We start from the raw sequence: 13,375 nt of genomic DNA on the forward strand, positions 1-13,375 counted from the left end.
AGTAAGGACACCGCAAGATTGAACCCAAAGCTAAGCACTTCTCCCATTGCAAGAACTACCAATCTAGTTGGCCAAACCAAAAAGATAATTCGAAGAGACTTGCAAAGATAACTCAATCATACATATAAGAATTCAGAGAAGAATCAAATATTTTCCATAGATAATACTGAATCATAAACCCACAATTCATCAGTCTCAACAAACTGCAAAAAGAAGATTACATCGAATAGATCTCCACGAGAGAGGGGGAGAACATTGTATTGAGATCCAAAAAGAGAGAAGAAGCCATCTAGCTACTAGCTATGGACCCGAAGGTCTGAAGTAAACTACTCACACTTCATCGGAGGGGCTATGGTGATGATGTAGAAGCCCTCCGTGATGGATGCCCCCTCCGGTGGAGCTCCGGAACAGGCCCCAAGATGGGATCTCGTGGATACAGAAAGTTGCGGTGGTGGAATTAGGTTTTTGGCTCTTGTTCTGATCATTCGGGGATACGTAGGTATATATAGGAGGAAGGAGTACATCGGTGGAGCTCCGAGGGGCCCACGAGGTAGGGGGGCGCGCCCAGGGGGGCACCCTCCACCCTCGTGACCGCCTCTGGTGCTTCTTGGAGTAGGGTCCAAGTCTCCTGGGTCACGTTCGGTTGTAAAATCACAATCCCGAAGGTTTCATTCCGTTTGGACTCCGTTTGATATTCTGTTTCTTCAAAATACTGAAAAAGGCAAAAAACAACAATTATGGGCTAGGCCTCCGGTTAATAGGTTAGTCCCAAAAGTAATATAAAAGTGAAGAATAAAGCCCAATATAGTCCAAAACAGTAGATAAAGTAGCATGGAGCAATCAAAAGTTATAGATACATTGGAGACGTATCAAGGAGGCGCATGTTGACGGCGGCGCAGGGTGACGCAGGGAGAAGTAGTAGGCAAGGACGGCTCCGGGAACTTGACGGCGGCTTGGTCGTTGGCGCGGTGTCGTGCTCTGGCACGGGCGGAGGAGGCCGGGGCGGCAACGAGATGAAGGACGGCGATGATGAGGTGGCGGCGCCATGGAGGCTCGGTTCCCTATGAATAAGAGAACAAGGAGAGAGCTTGAGCGCATAAGAGAGAGAGAGAGAGAGAAGGAAGGGAAAGGAGCAGGGGAGCTGGTCTCCAGTGAGGTCGAGGCACAGGGGAGGAGGCGTGCGGTTGAGGTCGTGCGATAGGATGAGCTCGAGCACGGGAGCTCTCTGTGGTGTGGAGCTCGGGGACAGCTCACCTCGATCTGGATCGAGGACGACTGCGGGTTGTGGTAGGCTTGTTGAGGAAAACGAGGGAGAGTGGGTGGATTTTGATCGGGAGGATCCCGAGGAGAGGGTGGCGGTGGTGGGTGAGGGGATGGATAGGACAGGAGGCCTAGGTTCTAGGGTTAGGCTGTTTATATAGGAGGTCGGTTTTTGGGTAGTGGCTGTCGGATCCCTCCAATCGTAATCAGACGGTCGAGGATAAAATGCTATGGGAGTCCAAACGAGAAGCCGAAGATGTTTTAGGGATGTTTGGAGATGATCCGGACCCATCGGTAACAACAACCAAGATCGAATTCGGGGAAGTTTCGGATGCACGCATGAGGGGGCTTGTGCACTATGCAGAGAGGCTAGGTGGTTTGACAAGAGGGAATCAAAAACCCGGTTGGTCTCAGAACGGACAACGAAGGCAAGGGGGCGCATGAACTATGAACGAATGCAGGTTTAGAAAACATGCGGATGCAATGCGCATGAAGCCATGATGAAATGCAACAAACAAATAAAACACACAACGACAACGAAAATAAATGGAAGGCGTCTGGATCGTCGGTCTCAGGGTGTTACACCCGATATGCTAACGCCATAGGTTAGAAGCCTCCAGAGTCCTTCCTCATAAACGGGTTGTCAGTCCGGTCCATGGACTAGACCAGCTAGGACAGGACACCGTCAGCTACTTATGAGGACATAGAAACCTCCATGCATCTAGCAAATGGTAGTATACGCCAAATCTTTTGGATCTTCCTTTTACGCTTCATGTGCTGCTCGATGCGGCCCAAGACGGTACCGACAAGGGTCCTCAACCCAGCCCACTAGGCAGGGAGTTGACATGGTGAGAGACCCCTTGGCATTTCATCGACTAGTTGGTGGCGACATACAGTGATGGCAGCGATGGTCGGTCACGCCGGACGAGCGGGCGTAGGGGTTGCTGGAGACAGGGTACGATATGTCGGAGCCTTCTTCTTCTTCTTCTTCTTCTTCTTCTTCTTCTTCTTCTTCTTCTTCTTCTTCTTCTTCTTCTCCTCAACGAGCACCATCGCAGTTGCCGGTTGGAGCAGTGGGAGGACTACCAGTTGTCGCCCGAAGTCGTTTGTGGCCTTGCCATCGACCTTGCTACCGGCCTTTGTTGCCGATGTGGTTACCCCGAAAGAGGTTTTTGTTTCCCAACCTCTTATTTAGTGTGGACGGCGGCGTGTGGGTTGTCTCCGACGATGTTGTGTCAGCAATGACTGGCGGGGGGGTGGAAGGATCTTGCGGTTCCATTCCGACCAAAATCGAAGGCATCAGTGTTGGCAGCGGCAGCGGGCTGAAAGTGGTGGCCGTTTGGGTGGGAAGGGAGAGGACCTGAAGTTTTACTTTGAGAGGGATTGGTCGAGTATATTTGAGAGAGTTGGCTACCTTTTGTCGCGGGCTGTTATTTTTTGTTTCCACCTCTAACAGTTTGAGAGATCATTTATGTGCGGTTACAGAAGCAAAACAAGGAGTCATAGGTTTGTTTTTAGAGGTGTGCTATGCGTCGGCCGGCAGCGAGCCGTTGGATGTGTTGATGCAAGCTGTATATATTGTTCCTCTTGCAACAAGTCCTTTGTTGCAAAACCTTTATTTCTGTTTTAAGACATTTGTTGCAAAACATTTTCTTCTCTAATTTTCTGCAGTAAGACCCATGTTAGGAAAACCTCTTCTTCTCTAAATTTCTGCAACAAGGCCCATGTTACACAAACCTCTTCTTCTTCTTCATTTTTTTGCAACAAGACCCTTATTGTAAATGTTACAAACGCATATCCGTCGCATCTAAATTTCTACAACAAGATCCATGTTACAAAAATTGAAACAACATTTCTGACCATGTCGCGCACTTGCGCGGTAGTCGTTCGCTATCACACTTCTGCAACACCATCGTTGTTGTAGAGAAAAAATGAAGGAGACGTGGTCCAGTAGGCCACGTATTGAGCAAGGGAGGCGGCGGATGCCCCGCGCTTAATCGGGCGGGCAGATTTCCCTTGGTCTTATGGGTCGGTAGGGTAAGGCCTCCTTTGGTTTAGAGGAATCTTGTAGGAATTTCATAGGATAGGATTTCTATTAGGAAAATTTTCTTTAGAGCTGTTTGGTTTGCAGAAATGGAATCTTATCCCTATGGAGGAATTCTTCATATCCTCCACATTCCATAGAAAAAAAGCCTCCTTTGGTTCATAGGGTAGAAAAATCGTAGGAATAGGAATGTCATAGGAAATGCGATGACATGTACTCAAATCCTATGAATAGGAATATGAAAGGAGATGCTCTTTGATTCACATCATATGATTTTTTTTCCATTGAGTCTAGGCTAATGTTTATTTCCTTATGAAATATGGAGGATAGGAAGAATTCCTCCATAGGAATAAGATTCCATTCCTACAAACCAAAGGGCTCTAAAGGAATATTTTCTATAGAAATCATATCATATGAAAATCCTGTAAACCAAAGGAGACCTTTTTTGGATAAAGGATGGCTTTTATTGGCTCAAAATGGAGCATCAAGTGGCTACAAACATAACGAGCACACATCCGGCCTCTGCATAGGTAGAATGCACACAACCAACACCAACAAACGCAACGACAAGTAGCAAAATCACACAAGACCAATGTTGGAAATATGCCCTAGAGGCAATAATAAATTAGTTATTATTATATTTCCTTGTTCATGATAATCGTTTATTATCCATGCTATAATTGTATTGACAGGAAACTCAGATACATGTGTGGGTACATAGACAACACCATATCCCTAGTAAGCCTCTAGTTGACTAGCTCGTTGATCTTACGGTTTCCTGACCATGGACATTGGATGTCGTTGATAACGGGATCACATCATTAGGAGAATGATGTGATGGACAAGACCCAATCCTAAGCCTAGCACAGAGATCGTGTAGTTCGTATGCTAAAGCTTTTCTAATGTCAAGTATCTTTTCCTCAGACCATGAGATTGTGCAACTCTCGGATACCGTAGGAATGCTTTGGGTGTACCAAACGTCACAACGTAACTGGGTGGCTATAAAGGTGCACTACAGGTATCTCCAAAAGTGTCTGTTGGGTTGGCACGAATCGAGACTGGGATTTGTCACTCCGTGTGACGGAGAGGTATCTCTGGGCCTACTCGGTAGGACATCATCATAATGTGCACAATGTGATCAAGAGTTGATCGCGGGATGATGTGTTATGGAACGAGTAAAGAGACTTGCCGGTAACGAGATTGAACAAGGTATCGGTATACCGACGATCGAATCTCGGGCAAGTACAATACCGTTAGACAAAGGGAATTGTATACGGGATCGATTGAGTCCTTGACATCGTGGTTCATCCGATGAGATCATCGTGGAACATGTGGGAGCCAACATGGGTATCCAGATCCCGCTGTTGATTATTGACCGTAGAACGTCTCAGTCATGTCTGCATGGTTCCCGAACCCGTAGGGTCTACACACTTAAGGTTCGATGACGCTAGGGTTATAAAGGAAGTTTGTATGTGGTTGCCGAATGTTGTTCGGAGTCCCGGATGAGATCCCGGACGTCACGAGGAGTTCCGGAATGGTCTGGAGGTAAAGATTTATATATGGGAAGTCCTATTTTGGCCACGGGAAAATGTTCGGGAATTTTCGGTATTGTACCGGGAAGGTTCTAGAAGGTTCCGGAGTGGGGCCCACCTGCATGGGGGGACCCACATGAACGTGGGTAGTGGGGGCAAGGCCCCACACCCCTGGTCAAGGCGCACCAAGATTCCCCTTAGAAGGAAGGAATAAGATCATATCCCGAAGGGATAAGATCAAGATCCCTAAAAAGAGGGGATAACAATCGGTGGGGAAGGAAATGATGGGATTTCTTTCCTCCCACCATTGCCAACGCCCCAATGGACTTGGAGGGCAAGGAACCAGCCTCCTCAACCCCTATATATAGTGGGGAGGCGCATGGGAGCTTTACCAAAGTTCTGGCGCAGCCCTCCCCCTCTCCCAAGTCCTCCTCCTCTCCCGCGGTGCTTGGCGAAGCCCTGCAGGATTGCCATGCTCCTCCACCACCACCACGCCGTCGTGCTACTGCTGGATGGAGTCTTCCTCAACCTCTCCCTCTCTCCTTGCTGGATCAAGGCATGGGAGACGTCACCGGGTTGTACGTGTGTTGAATGCGGAGGTGTCGTCCGTTCGGCACTAGGATCTCCGGTGATTTGGATCACGACGAGTACGACTCCTTCAACCCTGTTCTCTTGAACGCTTCCGCTTAGCGATCTACAAGGATATGTAGATACACTCTCCTTCCCCTCGTTGCTAGTCTCTCCATAGATAGATCTTGGTGACACGTAGGAAAATTTTAAATTTTTGCTACGTTCCCCAACAGTGGCATCATGAGCTAGGTATATGTGTAGTTTCTATGCACGAGTAGAACACAAGTTGTTGTGGGCGTTGATTTTGTTCAATATGCTTACCGTTACTAGTCCAATCTTGTTTCGACGGTATTGTGGGATGAAGCGGCCCAGACCGACCTTACACGTACACTTACGTGAGACAGGTTCCACCGACTGACATGCACTTGGTGCATAAGGTGGCTAGCGGGTGCCAATCTCTCCCACTTTAGTCGGAACGGATTCGATGAAAAGGGTCCTTATGAAGGGTAAATAGCAATTGGCATATCATGTTGTGGTTTTGCGTAGGTAAGAAACGTTCTTGCTAGAAACCCATAGCAGCCACGTAAAACATGCAAACAACAATTAGAGGACGTCTAACTTGTTTTTGCAGGGTATGCTATGTGATGTGATATGGCCATGAAGAATGTGATGAATGATATGTGATGTATGAGATTGATCATGTTCTTGTAATAGGAATCACGACTTGCATGTCGATGAGTATGACAACCGGCAGGAGCCATAGGAGTTGTCTTTATTTATTGTATGACCTGCATGTCATTGAACAACGCCATGTAATTACTTTACTTTATTGCTAACCGGTAGCCATAGTAGTAGAAGTAATAAGTTGGCAAGACAACTTCATGGAGATACGATGATGGAGATCATGATGATGGAGATCATGGTGTCATGCCGGTGACGACGATGATCATGGAGCCCCGAAGATGGAGATCAAAAGGAGCAAAATGATATTGGCCATATCATGTCACTATTTGATTGCATGTGATGTTTATCATGTTTATGCATCTTATTTGCTTAGGACGACTGTAGTAAATAAGATGATCCCTCATTAAAATTTCAAGAAAGTGTTCCCCCTAACTGTGCACCATTGCGAAAGTTCGTCATTTCGAAGCACCACGTGATGATCGGGTGTGATAGATTCTTACGTTCACATACAACGGGTGTAAGCCAGATTTACACACGCGAAACACTTAGGTTAACTTGACGAGCCTAGCATGTACAGACATGGCCACGGAACACAAGAGACCGAAAGGTCGAGCATGAGTCGTATAGTAGATACGATCAACATGAAGATGTTCACCGATGATGGCTAGTCCATCTCACGTGATGATCGGACACGGCCTAGTTGACTCGGATCATGTAATCACTTAGATGACTAGAGGGATGTCTATCTGAGTGGGAGTTCATAAGATGAACTTAATTATCCTGAACATAGTCAAAAGATCTTTGCAAATTATGTTGTAAGCTCGCGCTTTACTTCCACTATTTAGATATGTTCCTAGAGAAAATATAGTTGAAAGTTGATAGTAGCGATTATGCGATCGGTAGAAAGCTTATGTCCTTAATGCACCGCTCAGTGTGCAGAACCCCAAACGTCGTCTGTGGATGTTGCGAACATCGGACATACACGTTTTGATAACTACGTGATAGTTCAGTTAAATGGTTTAGAGTAGAGGCACCAAAGATGTTTTCGAAACGCCGCGGAACATATGAGATGTTTTGAGGGCTGAAATTGGGATTTCAGGCTCCTGCCCATGTCAAGAGGTATGAGACCTCCGACGATTTTCTTAGCCTACAAACTAAGGGAGAAAAGCTCAATCGATGAGCTTGTGCTCAGATTGTCTGAGTGCAACAATCACTTGAATCGAGTGGGAGTTGATCTTCCAGATGAGATAGTGATGTTTCTCCAAAGTCATTGCCACCAAGCTGCTAGAGCTTCGTGATGAACTATAACATATCAGGGATACATATGATGATCCTTGAGGTTTGCAATGTTTGACACCGCGAAAGTAGAAATCAAGAAGGAGCATCAATTGTTGATGGTTGGTGAAACCACTAGTTTCAAGAAGGGCAAGGGCAAGAAGGGATACTTCATGAAACGGCAAATCAGCTGCTGCTCTAGTGAAGAAACCCAAGGTTGAACCCAAACCCGAGACTAAGTGCTTCTGTAATAAGGGGAACAGCCACTGGAGCAGCATTACCCTAGATACTTGGTAGATGAGAAGGCTGGCAAGGTCGATAGAAGTATATTGGATATACATTATGTTAAGGTGTACTTTACTAGTACTCCTAGTAGCACCAGGGTATTAAGATACCGGTTCGGTTGCTAAGTGTTAGTAACTCGAAATAAAAGAGCTACGGAATAAACGGAGACTAGCTAAAGGAGAGCTGACGATATGTGTTGGAAGTGTTTCCAATTTTGATGTGATCAAACATCGCACGCTCCCTCTACCATCAAGATTAGTATTAAACCTGAATAATTGTCATTTGGTGTTTGCGTTGAGCATAGACATGATTGGATTATGTCTATCGCAATACGTTTATTCATTTAAGGAGAATAATGGTTACTCTGTTTATTTGAATAATACCTTCAATGGTATTGCACCTAATAGGAATGGTTTATTGAATCTCGATCGTAGTGATACACATTTTCATGCCAAAAGATATAAGATAGTAATGATAGTACCACTTACTTGTGGCACTGCCATGTAAGTCATATTGGTGTAAAACGCATGAAGAAGCTCCATGTTGATGGATCTTTGGACTCACTCGTTTTTGAAAAGTTTGAGACATGCGAACCATGTCTATTGGTGTATACGCATGAAGAAACTCCATGCAGATGGATCGTTTGGACTCACTTGATTTTGAATCACTTGAGATATGCAAATCATACCACATGGGCAAGATGACTGAAAAGCCTCGTTTTCAGTAAGATGGAACAAGATAGCAACTTGTTGGAAGTAATACATTTTGATGTGTGCAGTCCAATAAGTGCTAAGGCACGCAGTGGATATTGTTATGTTCTTACTTCACAGATGATTTGAGTAGATACTAAGTATATTTACTTGATGAAACACAAGTCTGAATTATTGAATGGTTCAAGTAATTTCAGAGTGAAGTTGAAGATCATCGTGACAAGAGGATAAAATGTCTATGATATGATCATAGAGATGAGTATCTGAGTTACGAGCTTTGGCACGCAATTAAGACATTGTGGAAATTGTTTCACAATTAATACCGCCTGGAACACCATAGTGTGATGGTGTGTCCGAACTTCATAGTTGCACCCTATTGGATATGGTGCGTACCATGATGTCTCTTATCGAATTACCACTATCGTTCATGGGTTAGGCATTAGAGACAACCGCATTCACTTTAAAATAGGGCACCACGTAATTCCGTTGAGACGACACCGTTTGAACTATGGTTTGGAGAAACCTAAGTTGTCGTTTCTTAAAAGTTTGGGGCTGCGACGCTTATGTGAAAAAGTTTCAGGTTGATAAGCTCGAACCCAAAGCGGATAAAATGCATCTTCATAGGACACCCAAAACAGTTGGGTATACCTCCTAATTCAGGTCCGAAAGCAATAGGGATTGTTTCTTGAATCGGGTCCTTTCTCGAGGAAAGGTTTGTCTCGAAAATTGAGTGGGAGGATGGTGGAGACTTGATGAGGTTATTGAACGGTCACTTCAACAAGTATGTAGCAGGGCACAGGAAGTTGTTCCTGTGGCGCCTACACCAATTGAAGTAGAAGCTTATGATAGTGATCATGAATTTTTTGGATCAAGTCACTACCGTACCTCATAGGGTGACAAGGATGCGTACTACTTTAGAGTGGTACAGTAATCCTGTCTTGAAGGTCATGTTGCTAGACAACAATGAACCTACGAGCTATGGAGAAGCGATGGTGGGCCCAAATTCCGACAAATGGTTAGAAGCCATGAAATTCGAGATAGGATCCATGTATCAGAACAAAGCATGGACTTTGGTGGACTTGCCCGATGATCGGCAAGCCATTGAGATAAATGGATCTTTAAGAATAAGACGGACATGGACGGTAATGTCACCATCTATGAAGCTCAACTTGTGGCGAAGAGTTTTTCACAAGTTCAAGGAGTTGACTACGATGAGATTTTCTCATCCGTAGTGATGCTTAAGTCCGTCGGAATCATGTTAGCATTAGCTGCATTTATGAAATCTGGCAGATGGATGTCAAGACGAGTTTCCTTACCAGTTTTCGTAAGGAAAGGTTGTATTTGATACAATCAGAAAAGTTTTGTCGATCCTAAGGATGCTAAAAAGTATGCTGGCTCCAGCGATCCTTCTAAGGACTGGAGTAAGCATCTCGGAGTTGGAATGTGCGCTTTGATGAGATGATCAAAGATTTTGGGTTTATACAAAGTTCATGAGAAACTTGTATTTCCAAAGAAGTGAGTGGGAGCACTATAGAATTTCTGATGAGTATATGTTGTTGACATATTGTTGATCAGAAATGATGTAGAATTTCTGGAAAGCATATAGGGTTATTTGAAAGGTGTTTTTCAATAGAAAACCTGGATTAAGCTACTTGAACATTGAGCATCAAGATCTATGAGGATAGATCAAAAAATGCTAAATGGTACTTTCAAATGAGCACATACCTTGACGTGATCTTGAAGGTGTTCAAGATGGATCAGTCAAAGAAGGAGTTCTTGCCTGAGATGTGAGGTACGAAGTTAAGACTTAAAGCTCGACCATGGTAGAATAGAGAGAAAGGACGAAGGTCATCCCCTATGCTTTAGACGTAGGTTCTACAGTATGCTATGCTGTGTACCGCACCTGATGTGTGCCTTGCTACATATCTGGCAAGAGGGTACAAAGGTGATCAAGGAGTGGATCACCAGATAGCGGTCAAAATTATCCTTAGAGGAATAAGGATATGTTTCTCGATTATGGAGGTGACAAAGAGTTCGATGTAAAGGGTTACATCGATGCAAGCTTTAACACCTATTCGAATGACTTTGAGTAGCAAACCGGATACGTATAGTGGAGCAACCATTTGGAATAGCTCCAAGTGGAGCGTGGAAGCAGCATTTACAATATGACCTAGAGATTTGCGAAGTACATACAAATCTGAATGTTGCAGACCCGTTGACTAAAACCTCTCTCACAAGCAAAACATGATCAAACCCCAGAACTCGTTGAGTCTTAATCACATGGTGATGTGAACTAGTTTAGTGACACTAGTAAACTCTTTGGATGTTGGTCACATGGCGATGTGACCTGTGAGTGTTAATCACATGGCGATGTGAACTAGATTATTGACTCTAACGCAAGTGGGAGACTGTTGGAAATATGCCCTAGAGGCAATAATAAATTAGTTATTATTATATTTCCTTGTTCATGATAATTGTTTATTATCCATGGTATAATTGTATTGACAGGAAACTCAGATACATGTGTGGGTGCATAGACAACACCATGTCCCTAGTAAGCCTCTAGTTGACTAGCTCGTTGATCAATTGATGGTTACGGTTTCCTGACCATGGACATTGGATGTCGTTGATAACGGGATCACATCATTAGGAGAATGATGTGATGGACAAGACCCAATCCTAAGCCTAGCACAGAGATCATGTAGTTCGTATGCTAAAGCTTTTCTAATGTCAAGTATCTTTTCCTTAGACCATGAGATTGTGCAACTCCCGAATACCGTAGGAATGCTTTGGGTGTACCAAACGTCACAACGTAACTGGGTGGCTATAAAGGTGCACTACAGGTATCTCCAAAAGTGTCTGTTGGGTTGGCACGAATCAAGACTGGGATTTGTCACTCCGTGTGACGGAGAGGTGTCTCTGGGCCCACTCGGTAGGACATCATCATAATGTGCACAATGTGATCAAATAGTTGACGCGGTATGATGTGTTACGGAACGAGTAAAGAGACTTGCCGGTAACGAGATTGAACAAGGTATCGGTATACCGACGATCGAATCTCGGGCAAGTACAATACCGTTAGACAAAGGGAATTGTATACGGGATCGATTGAGTCCTTGACATCATGGTTCATCCGATGAGATCATCGTGGAACATGTGGGAGCCAACATGGGTATCCAGATCCCGCTGTTGGTTATTGACCGTAGAACGTCTCAGTCATGTCTGCATGGTTCCCGAACCCGTAGGGTCTACACACTTAAGGTTTGATGATGCTAGGGTTATAAAGGAAGTTTGTATGTGGTTGCCGAATGTTGTTCGGAGTCCCGGATGAGATCCCGGACATCACGAGGAGTTCCGGAATGGTCCGGAGGAAAAGATTTATATATGGGAAGTCCTATTTTGGCCACCGGAAAATGTTCGGGAATTTTCGGTATTGTACCGGGAAGGTTCTAGAAGGTTCCAGAGTGGGGCCCACCTTCATGGGGGGACCCACATGAACGTGGGTAGTGGGGGCAAGGCCCCACACCCCTGGTCAAGGCGCATCAAGATTCTCCTTAGAAGGAATAAGATCATATCCCAAAGGGATAAGATCAAGATCCCTAAAAAGGGGGGATAACAATCGGTGGGGAAGGAAATGATGGGATTTCTTTCCTCCCACCATTGCCAACGCCCCAATGGACTTGGAGGGTAAGGAACCAGCCCCCTCCACCCCTATATATAGTGGGGAGGCGCATGGGAGCTTTACCAAAGTTCTGGCGCAGCCCTCCCCCTCTCCCAAGTCCTCCTCTCCCGCGGTGCTTGGCGAAGCCCTGCAGGATTGCCATGCTCCTCCACCACCACCACGCTGTCGTGCTACTGCTGGATGGAGTCTTCCTCAACCTATCCCTCTCTCCTTACTGGATCAAGGCATGGGAGACGTCACCGGGTTGTACGTGTGTTAAACGCGGAGGTGCCATCCGTTCGGCACTAGGATCTCCGGTGATTTGGATCACGACGAGTACGACTCCTTCAGCCCTGTTCTCTTGAACGCTTCCGCTTAGCGATCTACAAGGGTATGTAGATGCACTCTCCTTCCCCTCGTTGCAAGTCTCTCCATAGATAGATCTTGGTGATACGTAGAAATTTTTTGAATTTTTGCTACGTTCCCCAACAACCAATGCTATGCCTAAGCGAGTAAAAAGAAAAAAATTCCAAAGCGATCAAATCTGCGATCAACATACTACAACAATGACCATATTTGTACCAACCATCTCATGACACCACAAAGACAACGAGGTTCTTCAACAGCAACGCCTTCAAGAAGGTAGCGACGCTCGAGCGTCATCGTCACCGGATCCAGCCACAAAGGCCAGAGTCTAGGTTTTCACCCTGAAGAACTATGTAACGCCCCGGATCCGATGCGCCAGGTGTCTGCCAGTTATTCACCGTAGTTGCCATGTCATTTGCTTGCGTGGTGCATTTTATCATGTCATCATGTGCATTTCATTTTGCATACGTGTTCGTCTCATGCATCCGAGCCTTTTCACCGTTGTCCGTTCTGCGATCCGGCACTCCTATGTCCTCCGGCATTCCCCTTTTGTCTCTCGTTGTGAGCGGGTGTTAAACTTTCTTGGAATGGCCCGAGGTTTGCCAAGCGGCCTTGGTATAGCACCGGTAGACCGCCTGTCAAGTTTCGTGCCATTTGGAGTCCGTTTGATACTCCAACGGTTAACCGGGTAACCGTAAAGGCCTCCTCTTTGCAGCCCAACACCCTTCTAAAGTGGCCCAAAACCCAGCAAACTCCCCTCCATGCTCTCGGTCATTCGATCACGATCGTGTGGGCGAAAACCGTGCCTCATTTGGACTCTTCTAGCTCCCAGAAACTATAAATATGCCCTCTGCCCCGAAATTCGCGGATGTTTCCTACCCTAACCCTAAAAATTCCCCTCCGCGCCGCCGGACATGTCCGCCGACGGCCGGACATGTCCGTTCCGTCCAGCCGCCGCCGCCCGCACCAATCGGGGCGCGCCACGTGG

This window comes from Triticum aestivum, chromosome 4B, assembly GCF_018294505.1.
Source record: "Triticum aestivum cultivar Chinese Spring chromosome 4B, IWGSC CS RefSeq v2.1, whole genome shotgun sequence".
NCBI classification, from domain to species: Eukaryota; Viridiplantae; Streptophyta; class Magnoliopsida; order Poales; family Poaceae; genus Triticum; species Triticum aestivum.